Below are 12243 nucleotides of genomic sequence, written 5' to 3'. Positions count from 1 at the left end.
CTTTGCAGTTGGAGATAGGGGTTCCGATGACCCACCTTGTACAAGTTACTTAAGGTTTTCTGCAAAATGGGGATGATAAGACCCACCCCATAGACCTATTTTATAGATTAAATGAGCCAGCAGATGTAAAGCCCTATATCCAATGCCTGGCACAAAATAATCACCCAACTGATGCTCCTTGTTATTATCACTGGGTCATTGATAGCCATCAAGAGTGGGTGCCCAAATAACTCAATAAAATTGAATTTAAAAAAAAAGAAAGAGTGGGTGCCCAGGGCAGGTCTGCATCCTGGTAGGCAATGAAGACCATCAACCTTCTGCAAAGCTCTTGCTGAAGCCCAACATTCCCTTCCTTCCTGTTCTGCATGTTCCATTTAGGCTCCAGCAAAGAGCACTGCAGGAGACTGGGAGAAGGTGAAAATGACTTCATTTTCATTCATCTTCCCTGGGCTCTTTGAACTGACACTGACAACAGAGATTTAACTGTTTGCTGTTGGCTTGTTCTGATTCACTACCTGGGCCTCGCCTGCACGCCCTCCCCTGCCAGCTGAGTTGCAAGCTTGACTCCAAATGGACCAGATCAGAACTCGAGGGCTCAGCCGGCCAATGGAAAGCACCTGAATCACCTCGGGGCTCCTCCCTGCCTTGCTGTCTCCTTTCCTGATTTGCTCTTTCTTCCCTGACTCCCAAGAAGCACTACCAGCCCTCCACCATCATGTGGAAATGACCGCAGGGTAATGGCTTTTAAAACACCAAATTGCATCAAGTGCGGGGGCTGCTGCGAGCTCCATCTCCAGCACGGAATTTTCCCATTTGGCTTGAACGTCCAGTGGAGCAATAGACAGCAGTTTAATCATTATTACCGGGGCTGCGCTGCGGCTCTCCCGAGAAGCACTAAACTGGAATGAAAAGGAACTGACATAATTAGTCTGCCACAGTTCAATAGGGAACTATTACACCAAAGGTAAGGAGCTCCAATAATATGTTAATGTTATTGTAAGAAATTATGCCCATGCAACAAAGTCATTTTGTGTTGGGGAGGGAGAGGGGGAGAACACACCTGGAATTTTCCCAGGCAATATGCTAGTGGAAAAGAAAACAGAGAAGGTTTGTAAAGCCCCCTTTCCTCTGTCCCCAAGGTGCCTGTGGTCCCTTGGGTTTGAGGATCTATTATCAAAGCCACGGGATACTGCAGTGGCTGTGGAGGCAACGCTGCTGCTGACAATATGCACAAATGGCTGGATATTTGTTTGGCTGGGAAAATAAAAAGCTCAAGAAAATTACTCTGAGCACTAAAAGTCGATGGAGGGATATTGTAACAACAGTCCTTTATGGTTGATTGACACCGTGCAATTTACAGTGTATTTTCACCTCCTTTACAAGAAGCAGAGGGGAGCAGAGGATGAGGATGAGTCAAGTATCTTAATATATAGGGGCCTTGGTTTCCTCATCTGCAAAGTGGGAACAATACCTACCTTACAAAGCTAAAAGGATGCACGTAAGCCTTTTATAATGTAGCAGCCATGCAATAAAATCTCAGGACATTAGGCCAATTAACTGTCTTCACATGGGCAAGGCTGAATGAGGACAGCTCTAATCCACATCCACGTTCATCAGAAACTCTTGGATTAACATTCATTCCTAGAAAGGAGGATGCGGGCAGCATCTTTCAGGCCCAAACCAGCAAATGGCAACATTTCCAAAACCTGAGTGAGCATTTCCCAAACCCAAATAATGAACTAGCCCTGGTCTTTCATGTTATTGGAGTCCTGGCCAAAGCTGATGTGAGAGCTGAAGTTTGGGCTTTTGCCTCATTGAATCCATTTTGTAATCTGAGTTCCCTGAACATAAGGATAAAAGGTGAGGAAGCCACCACCCCAGCCCCATCGAAAGTAATAACTCCCGTCATGACCTTTCCGGTTCCCCTCTCCCCTGCTTGCCCTTCAAACTTGAAACAAGAATAAAAACTTACACATGTACACAAGTCACCTTTTACACACTGATTTCTCATCCTCCCAAAACAACCCCAGCAGACAGTGGGGGGCATTTTCATTGTGCCCATGCCACAGATGAGCAGATTGGGGCTCAAGGTCACACAGCACAGGAAGGTGAGGCAGGACGTGAACTCGAGCTTTGATACCAGGCCTGGGACCTGGAAGGTTCTGCTGCTGCCCTGCCCACGACCCCAGTCACCCCCTCGGTGCAAGGCATTCTCAGGTAACTATCCTGGCAGGCCCCTTCCTTCCATCCCAGAAAGGGTTTCGCTTGCCCCTTGGAGTGGGGGTGAGGGGGTGGGGATCAGGGTAATCAGCCTTATGTTTCTCTCATGTGGGGAATTGTTCCTGGTCTGTTATCCCCAAGGACAGGTCTGGTACCCGGTCCCGGTCCCCTGATCTGGGGGATTCCACCCCACCCCATCCTTCCCTTGATACTTTCCATCTGTCTTCTCAGACCAAACACATAGTGAACCTGATGGAGGTTTAAACAGCTCTTTTGCTAAAGAATTCAAGTAAGCACCTAAAAGCTGTGCTGCACAGCCAGACCACAGCTCAGCCACTGGTTCTCAAAGTGTGGTCCCAGAGCCAGCAGCATCAGCCACACCGGGAGCTTCTCAGAAACATGGGATGGGCCTCCAGGTGATTCAGATGTGTGCTGATGTTTGAGAACCGCTGGTCCAGACATCTTGCCCTTGGGTGTCACGGGGTAGAGAGAAAGGAACCCATCTCATTTGAGGTGCTCCTTCCCCGTCCTCTAGCTCACCAGCCCCTCAGTGTTTCTTGCCTATCACCCTCCACCAGGAAGCCGACCCCTCCAGTCAGCTTCAGCCATCCTTTGGATCTGTCTACATCTTGGGACACCACCGAGGCCTGCCCTGAGCCCCAGCACAGCCAGGCTCCCTCCGTCTTCAGCCAGATGCAGGGTTCCTACCAGGGGCAGGAAGGGAACTCAGACCCCCGAGCTGAGGGGCAGAAAAGGCTTCAATTCCACGTCAGCCTCTCCCCACCAAGGATGGCCGCCACCAGTTTCCTTCTAACTGGTTAAGGACACCTTTTAACCAAAATGTATTTTTTTCTGATGATGTCACAGTCTAGTTTACAAGAGGAGCATGTGTCCCTCCTGTTGACATTGGTCCCACTCGGTGTGAAATAGTGGCCCAGCTCCTTATTCTGGAGCAGCTTTGGCTGCCTCCCTGGGCCTATTTTCATGCCAAGGGGTGAGAACCGAACTGAAAATGCCTCTGTCACCCCGGCAGGTTCTGGTCCCATTTCTTCCCTGGTGCAGGGTGTATTAGTCAGGATTCCATAGGGAAATAGAACTGACAGGAGATATCTGTAGATATTGTGAGATTTTTAATAAGAATTATCTCATCTTGACTGTTGGGATGCACGAGTCCAAATGCCATAGGGCAGGAAGCAACCCAGGAACTACGGTGAAGGTCTTCGATAAATTGCCCAGGAGAAGCTGGCTGGCTTAAGTAGAGATGGAAATTCTCTCTTCTGACTTCTGAAAGCATCACTTCTTTTAAAGCCTTCAACTGACTGGATGAGACACATCTCATTGCTGAAGACACTCCTCAGCTGATTGTAGATGTCATCAGCCATAGACGCAATCACCTTTCTGATGATTTATGTCCATGACATGTCCTCCCAGTAACAGTCAGGCCAGTGTTTGCTTGACCAACAACTGGGCACCATCGCCTGACCAGGTTGACACGTGAACTTAACCATCTCACAAGGACAGGCTCAGGTCAGCCCTTGAATGGGCCACCCCCAGTATAAGGAGCAGGGCTGCAGGGGCCAGCAACAAGGCTGCAGAGACTCCCCATGGGGTGGCAGAGACCACCTCCCCACACACAAGGCTGCAGAGACCACCCACAGGGCTGCAGAGACCACTCATGGGGCTGCAGAGACCACCCACAGGGCTGCAGAGATCACCCCCCCCACAAGGCTGCAGAGACCAACCCCCCACACACAAGGCTGCAAAGACCACCCACAGGGCTGCAGAGACCAACCACAGGACTGCAGAGACCACCCACAGGGCTGCAGAGACCACCACCCCACAAGGCTGCAGAGACCACCCATGGGGCTGCAGAGACCCCTCCCAGGAGGCCACAGAGATTCCCCACCCATGAGGCTACAGAGACAACCGACAAGGAGCTGCAACCCAACCTCACTGCAACCTGGGCAGAGTTTGGCTTCATTCCCACCCAGGTCAGGACCCCCAAGAGCTGGGCCTCACTGGACCCCAGGAGGGTGCTGGGTTGCACCTCTCAGAGGTTTACTGGGATAATCCATAAGCAGAAGGAAGGCCAAGATCCATGGATTTCTGCTCACCCTTCCCAAATGGTGGCCCGGACAGCCCAGTCTCTGAAGCCCCAGGGAGGTAGTGGCTTCCAGCATGTGGGCTTCCTGCTCAGAAACCTCTCTCCCATGTGACTGGTGGCTGTCCACACTGCAAGGGCCTCCCACTCCACAGAGTGGGCTGCAAGCCACAGGCAGAGCTTGTGTGAGGAGCCCCGGCCATGTGTTGGTGCCAGCTGTGTGGGCAGGGCCATTGATCACGTGAGGTGCATCAGTGCAACCCCCTCCCCTCCTACACCCAGGAACCTAAGGCTCTAGGCCCTCCCTGCCAGTCAGGCAACCCTGAGGGGCTGCACAGAACCCACCAGAGCTCCCCAGTGGGCTCTAAGCAAAGCAACCTCCCAGGAAAACCCCCACCCCCAGCATGAACTCCCTGAGCTGCCTTCTTGTCAGATGGCAGCTCTGATATTCCCCTGGGACCCCCACCCCATGGGACCCCCAATGCTATCCCTGACAAGCAGCTATGAACACTAGTTAGGAGCCGAGGGGCCAAACTAGGATGTGGTTTCAAATCCAAATCCCACATTTCTTACCTTTGAGACCCTAGGATGCTATCTTCTCTCTCAATCTCCATTTCTTCATCCATTCTATAAGCATACTAATACCTTCTTCATAGTCACTGACCCCATAGTATGCACACAATAAAAAGAGTAGAAATGATTTTTCGTAACTATCATTTTATTATCTACAATAGCAACGTGATGAGAGGGTCATTACAAGTGGAAAGTTACAAGAAGCTTGGGGACACTGACGCCTCACACTTCCTTTAGAGGGCAAAAAGGACTCCCCTGGGCCTACAGTGTGACCCACCAGGAGCTAGACCAGGACCCCTCAGGCCCAGGGACTTGACCCTAAACCTCAGGGTATCTGGACAGCCAAAGCTGGACCAGCCCACAACTGGACTGGGAGAGAGGCAAGGTCTACTGCCCTCCCAAGACCCTCACCCTTGGCTTTGCCAGGCCCCAGAGGTGGCTCCCCACCCTCACCCAACCTCTCCAGGCCCCTTGCCTGTAACATCATGCCCTATTTGACTTCAGACTCCTTAGGTTGCAAGTTATCAAACCACCTGACTCAAGCAAGCTTAAGTAAAATAAGGAATGTATAGACTTATATAAATAGAACCCAGATACAGATCTGGCTGGCTGCAGGCATAGCTGAATACAAGCGCTTAAATGTATATTACTTAGCAAATGCTCTTTGAGTCCCTTCCATATTTCAGACAGTGTTCTGGGCATACAAACCAAACCCTGGTCCTCATGGAGCCTAAGAGAGCAAAAGAATGTGCATCCTTGCCCCATCGCTCTCATGGCCTTCAAGGCCATGAGTGACTACAGCAGCAACTAAGGCTACATCCTTCCAGGTTCAAGTCCATCAGAAAAGAGTGAGTCCCAGCAAAAGCCCCAGACACACTCAGATTAGTGACCCAGAGGTCAAGCTCCCACTCCTGAACCAAAAACTGGCCAGGGGAACATGACACAGTGGTGGGCTCAGGCCTGAGTTCCAGAACCATCCAGACTATTGAAACTGAGGACAGAAGGGGGTGGTGGCCAGAGTAAGGGCGAATGGATGCTGGGGGGGTGTATTAGTTAGGGTTCTCTAGGGAAACAGAACCAACAAGAGATATCTGTAAATATAATATTTTATAAAAGTGTCTCACGCAAGTGTGGAGATGCACGAGTCCAAATTACATAGGGCAGGCAGCAAACTGGCAACTCCAATGAATGTGTTCAAAGAAATCCTCAGGAGAGGCTGGCTAGCAGGAGAAAAGATATGAAGGTTCTCTCTCTTTCCCGTAAGAGTCTTCAACTGACTGGATTAAATCCAGCTGATTGCATTCTCTCATTGTGGAAGCCACGCCCTTAGTTGATGTCATCAGTCACAGCTGCAGCCAAATGACTGATGATTTAATAAACCAGCCTTCTGATTTATTAACCAGCCACAAATGTCCTTACAGTAATGGTTAGGCCAGTGCTTGCTTGACCACCAGTTACCTGGGCACCATCACCTGGCCAGGTTCACACCTGAACCTAACCATCCCAGAAGGCAAGCAGCACATGTCTTCTCTGGTTCCTTGGCAGTGCTCTCCTTGCCTGGGGCTCACTCTCCTTTCTGAGATACAAACAAGCTCATCCGATAAGCAAAAAATGATGAGTGTACTCTCCTTTTCTCTCCTGGTTTCCTCCCAAAGGTAAAAACAATAATAAAATTTCTATATGTCCATAATTTACTGTTTATGCATTAATTTCACATCCATTGTCTCATCCTCTCCACAGAGTCCCTGTGAAATGGGAGGGCAGGCTTTAACTCCTTCCTGTCCCAAACCCTGCAGGGCCATTTGGAAGGGCTGTGGGGCTGGCTTTGAGGAAAGGCCTCTGCCACTGTCTCTAACCTGGAGGAGGAAGGAGGGAAGGGAATCCCAGGCTGATGGAAGGAGAGGCTGGGGAAGGCGCTGGATAGCATCTACATATCCAGACTCCCTCCATACCTACTGCCTTGGACTCTTGGAGCCAGGGAGAGTCACTTCTTTTCCTTTCCCCAGCCTCAGCCCTAGAGTGACAGCTAGAGGTCAACTAGAGGAGAAGGAACACTGGCTTAGGAGTCCAGACACCTGGTCTTCAGTCTCAACTTTGCCCCTGGCTTGCTGTGTGACCCTTCAGGTGGCTCTCAGTCTCTGGGCCTCAGTCCCCACATCTGTCAAATGAGCAGGTTGAATTGCCTAACCACCAAGATCCCTCCTGGCCCGCCATCCTGGTCAATTCTCTGGAGATGCCAAGGAGCTGGGACACTAGGGAGAAGTCGGCAGCATATGCCTGAGGAATCTGACCTTAGCCCACCCCTCCCTTCCTCCACTTGGGGTTGGGGGCTCCACCAGCTCCAGGGAGACCGGCATCCATGTAACCCCTGCAGGTCCCCCAGCCTGGCCAGGTCGAGTTGCCGATAGAATTTCAGATGATTAGTCATAGTTTTTTGAGTAAATATCATGGTAAAAAGACATGACATTTCCGGGGCCAGTCTTCAGCATTAATAAAAGATTCCAAGAACAGGGTGACCTTTTCACAAAGGATTTGTAAATGCCAAAAACTACATAAAACCTCTCTTTCTGAGGCAGGCAGGATTGTCCCAGCTCAGCAGTGTTCCCCCACAGGTGAGGCTGGCTCCTGTTTCCCCCAGTCCTGTGTGCTGGCTGGTGAGAGGCTGGTGAGCACTGCCCGAGGGGAGGAGGGGGAGTGGAGGGAAGGGAAGAGGGTGAGGGAAAGAAGAGGAGGATGGGGAGGAGGCAGAGGAGGGTGAAGAAGAAGAGAAGGAAGGAGGAAGAGAAGGAAAAGGAGGGAGGAGGAGAATGAGGAAGGAAAGGAAGAAGAGGGGGAGGAGGAAGGAGGAAGAGTAAAAGAGAAAAGGGGGAGGAGGAGGAGGATAAAGGCAGACTGTGGGGCGTGGCCAGCCCTGGGAATCAGCGCAGGTGGGATCCGGAGTCTCAGCCACTTTGAAGCCCGTGGAGGATGAAGCGTCCCAGCTGCTTCATCAGCCCCCGCGACGGGCCTACAGCGCATCCACGCAGACCATCGGCCAATACGATGAGAAATGAAAGAACGTGTCCGAAGGGGCTGCCCAGTCCGTGGAGTCACGAGCTGTGTTCCTGCTGACAAAGACAAGAGCCCAGACACCGTCCCTCGCTAGCCTCCCCTGTCCATACCTCACAGAAGCTCGGCAGGGAGCCCGCATGGCTTTGGGGTTGACTCACCTGGCTCTGAGACCATCCCATCCTGTGGACGATGATGTAGACCAATCACCTGGTACCGGACATCTGGATGCTAGAAGGAGCCGTCCGTCCCAGGGCCCTGCTCAGTCCTTCCTGTTCTGAGGCGCCGGAGACCCCGTGGCTCTTGGGTCTCTCCCATTTGTGCAGGTTTCTGCTGTGGGAGCCGACACGGGATTCTGAGCACTAATGGAAGTGGGTTATACGCTGAGGCTGGAAGGTTCTATTGCATCCTTCCCACTCCAAAGAGGGGGAAACTTCTGCATGGAGCTGTCATCTGGAGCGACAGTAATGGCCCGGCTGGGACAAACACTCCCCCTGCACAGCTGCTTCTGCTCGGCCAGAAACTTGACTCACTGCCACTGGCTGCTCCCTTGCTAGGTTTATTGTCTAATGGTGCTTGACAGATCCTAATTTTCTTTTAAAAAGACATGTATTATAACAGAGGAAATAATAATACACATCAGTGACATGAGGCAATTGTCCAGTTAGTTAGGACAGAGTGGGTTTCAGAGGCCAGCTCAAGCACCCGACTCATGAAGGATTTTAGAGTCTGGAGCCTAGAAGGTGACAGTCAATCAACCAAGTCTGCAAAGAACCTTTCAAGGCAACAATCATGTTTGGTGGTCCAGGCCATATGCAGAGCAATGGGGACCCCCAGATAGAGAAGCCTGGCCCCTGCTCCTTGTGAGCCCAAAATTAGTGAAAGATGAGACTTCACAACAACCCTGAGGATTAGGCAATATGAAACAGAAGCCCAGAGAGAGTAAGAGATTTGCCTCAAGTCACACAGCTCAAGTCATTCTGCAGAAAGACCAGAGCTCTGATCTCCTCTTGGTCCATGGCACATTGGCCCACACGGGAGCGAGCTCTGGACAGATTCCCAGTCATCATTCAGGTAGGTTAGCACAGTGGCTAAGAATGATGAGCTCTGGAATCAGACAAACTGGGTTCTGGCTGATATTGGTTATGCCAATCAAGCCCATTTCCTGTTTTGGAGGGCAGTAATGTCTCTCCAATCAGCCAGGCAGTTGGCAACTTCTCCCATGCTGATCTCATGCGCAAGGTGGAGGGGTACAGACGAGGTGTTAGGAAGATCCCTAGAATCCACTCCTCACCCCACCCCCTTTACCTGGCTAATCCCCTTTCACAGAGTGTGCCCAGAGCGTCCAATAAAGATGACTCAGGTTCAACCTGGAGGAAGCTCTCTATTGACCGCTGTGCCAGTTTGGATGTATTGTGTCCCCCAAAATGCCATTATCTTTGATGCAATTTTGTGGGGGCAGATGTACTGGTGTTGATTAGGTTGAAATCTTTAATTGAGTGTTTCCATGGAGACGTGATTCAACCAACTGGGCAAGACCTTTGATTGGATAATTTCCATGGAGGCGTTACCCTACCCATTCAGGGTAGGTGTTAATTGGATCACTGGAGTCCTATCAAGGAATTCACAGACAGAAAGACATCAGAGCAACTGAGAGAGACATTTTGGACAAGCTTCAGCTAAGAGAGGACAAAACACCCCAAGAGCGACACGTTGGAGAACGCCATTTTGAAACACAACCCAGGATAAGCACATGCCAGCCACGTGCCTTCCCAGCAAATACAGGTTTTCCAGATGCCATCAGCCATCCTTCAGTGAAGGTACCCGATTGTTGATACCTTACACTTTATGGCCTTAAGACTGTAATTTTGTAACCAAATAAACCCCCTTTATAAAAGCCAATCCATTTCTGGTATTTTGCTTAACAGCAGCATTAGCAAACCAGAACAACCGTCTTGGGGTTTCTCTACTCTTGGCTTCGTCCTCGTTATCATTCATCGATTCATTCACTCAATACATATTCATCCAGTACCTGCTATGTCCCAGGCCTATGCCAGGCAGTAGTATTGAATGGAAAGTAAAATAGACATGGTCCCTGCCCCGATGGAGCTGACAGCCCAGTGGGGAAGACAGACGACTCAATAAGCAATAACCATGGAAGGTGACAAGTGCCGTGATTAGGAGGCAATGTTTTCATGGGAGTCCAGGCTAGGGAGGGGTCGGGAGTGGCATCCACACTGACAGGCAAAAAGTGAGTTAGCTGGGTGAAGGAGTGGGGTGATGGTTAGAGCCAAAGGGAATGCATGTGCAAAAGTCCAGGTTTCAAAGAGAACAAGGGATCCTGCAAACACCCCAGTGTTGTTAGAACATGGACTGGCATGGGAATGGGGTGGATAGTTCTGAGCCAGTGGGGCTGAAGGAGAGAACAGGGACCAATCAAGAAGTGCCTGGGACCCAGGCCAAGGAGTTTGGGCTTTATCCTGAAATCAGTGGTGATTCACCAAAGGATTCTGAACAGAATTGCCATGGTCAGGTTTGCCCTCAAAATAGGCAGCTCTGGTTGCTGTTGGAGAATGGGCTGGAAGAGCAAAGCCTGGAGTCAGGGAGTCCAGGTAGGGGGCCCTGGTAGCTGCCAGGTGACAGGTGGTTTGGACTAGGGTCTTGGTCATGGGGATGGAAAGAAAAGAGCAAACTCATGAGCATCAGGGAATTAAAATAAGGAGACTTTGGTGACTAAAGAAGGGCTGCCAGGGTTGGGGAGGGTCCTGGAGAGGAATAAAACCCACCTAGCGAAAGTATGGCGGTGGCCTTTCACCACAGTAAAGGTGCATAGGTCCAAGGTCAGAAACCAAATTCATGCCTCTGGGAATCTCAGGCAGTAGAACCCAGAAGACACATCCAAAACAGGTCCTCAGAGGCCCTGGGTGTGCAGAGGGAGGAAGCCAAAGAGGGTCAGAAAACCAGAGAAGGTAAACCCAGGAGAGAAGACAAAGAGGGGTCAGGGGGCAGCGTTGTTCTCAACCCTCTAGATGGGATCTTGCTGCCCCTTTGCGAGGGGGTTAGGTCCATTTAAAAGGCCAGCACAGAAGGGACAGCTGGGATCCAGATTACAGAAGAGGCTGGCAGCACAAGTGACAGCCCCTGGTGACAAGGTCAGAGTGTGAAACCTGCACTTGGGCTTGAAAGCCAGACGCGTAAGTCTTAGGCCAGCAGTCTCTCCAAGGGGGGTGCTTGGGGTGCCTCCATCAGACTATAAGTCCTGTGTGAGCTGTCAGCAGCCTGTGGCTGCCAAGAAAGCAATTGCCTTTTCTGACTACATTAATAGGAGCTTAGTGTCCAGATCAATGGAGCTAAGAGCCCCGTGGCACTCGGCACTTGTCAAGCTGCATCTGGGGCCCAGGTACTGCAAGAAGCTGTGTGGCTCAGACACTCCCTGGGGGCTCCCTCAAAAACCTGGTCCAAACAGCCTACACTCCCCACTTTGGGTGACAGTGGCCCCAGGTCCTTGGCTACAAGGCCTGCTTCTCTGGGGACACCCCACCTCCAGTTGGAATTGGCTGGGAAGCTCTGGTCGGCAGGTGTGCAGGGCCAACGTTGCCAGATTTCCCCATATTTCAAGATGTCAACATGCCAGTTTTATAGATGACAACTTGTGATGTTTAAATGTCAGTTCAAATAGTTTTTAAAACCTAGCACAGGCCAAATGTGCCTAAGAGCCGGATCAAACCTGTAGCCTCCAGTCCAAGACCTCTGATCTAGCTGAGACCTCAGTTTTTGGGTATGGACGGTGAGGCTCAGAGCACACAGCCCAACACCAATTGAACCTTGTTGGCAGTGACTCCCTCCTTTGTTCTCTTCCCCAGCCACACTGGGTTCCTTGTCCTCAGGTCTCCAGCTTGAACCCCACTCCCTGAGCCCCTATCTTTGTGCCATGCCTATATCTAGGCTCTCAGCACCTCTGGAACATTGAGGAACCTTGTCTTCTGAGGGTCCCCAGTTCTGCTGTGACCCCCAGCACCTCTGCTACCAGATCCACCTCCACATCCTTCCTGCAGCAAAAGGCTTTCAGTGTGGCTGGAGGCCAAGGTGTCTAACTGCCCCCATGCCTGAGCCTCCCTGACTCCTTACGTTAGTTTCCTACAGCTGCTGTAACAAATTACCACCAATTTAATGGCTTAAAACAGTACAGATGTGTTACCTTACAGTTCTGGAGGTCAGAAGTCCAAAATGGATATTATGGGCTAAAACCAAGCTGTTAGCAGAGCTGTGATCCTCCTGGAGCTTTAGGGGAGGAGCTGTTT

The 12243-nt window shown here is 50.9% G+C and overlaps 1 long non-coding RNA gene across 1 annotated transcript; it reads right to left on the bottom strand.

Annotated features, from left to right (window-relative positions):
• Window positions 1-7731: 7731 nt before the first annotated feature.
• LOC119514316 lies at window positions 7732-10839 on the bottom strand. Its single transcript, XR_005212786.1, has 3 exons — window positions 10729-10839; window positions 8104-8275; window positions 7732-8001 (listed from the first exon to the last, which is right to left on the bottom strand). It is a non-coding gene; the product is annotated as an uncharacterized LOC119514316 (long non-coding RNA).
• Window positions 10840-12243: the final 1404 nt, after the last annotated feature.

Source organism: Choloepus didactylus, chromosome 18 (assembly GCF_015220235.1).
Source record: "Choloepus didactylus isolate mChoDid1 chromosome 18, mChoDid1.pri, whole genome shotgun sequence".
NCBI lineage: Eukaryota > Metazoa > Chordata > Mammalia > Pilosa > Megalonychidae > Choloepus > Choloepus didactylus.
Note: the sequence above shows the minus strand (reverse complement) of the source record. Positions and strands in the feature narration are given on the sequence as shown.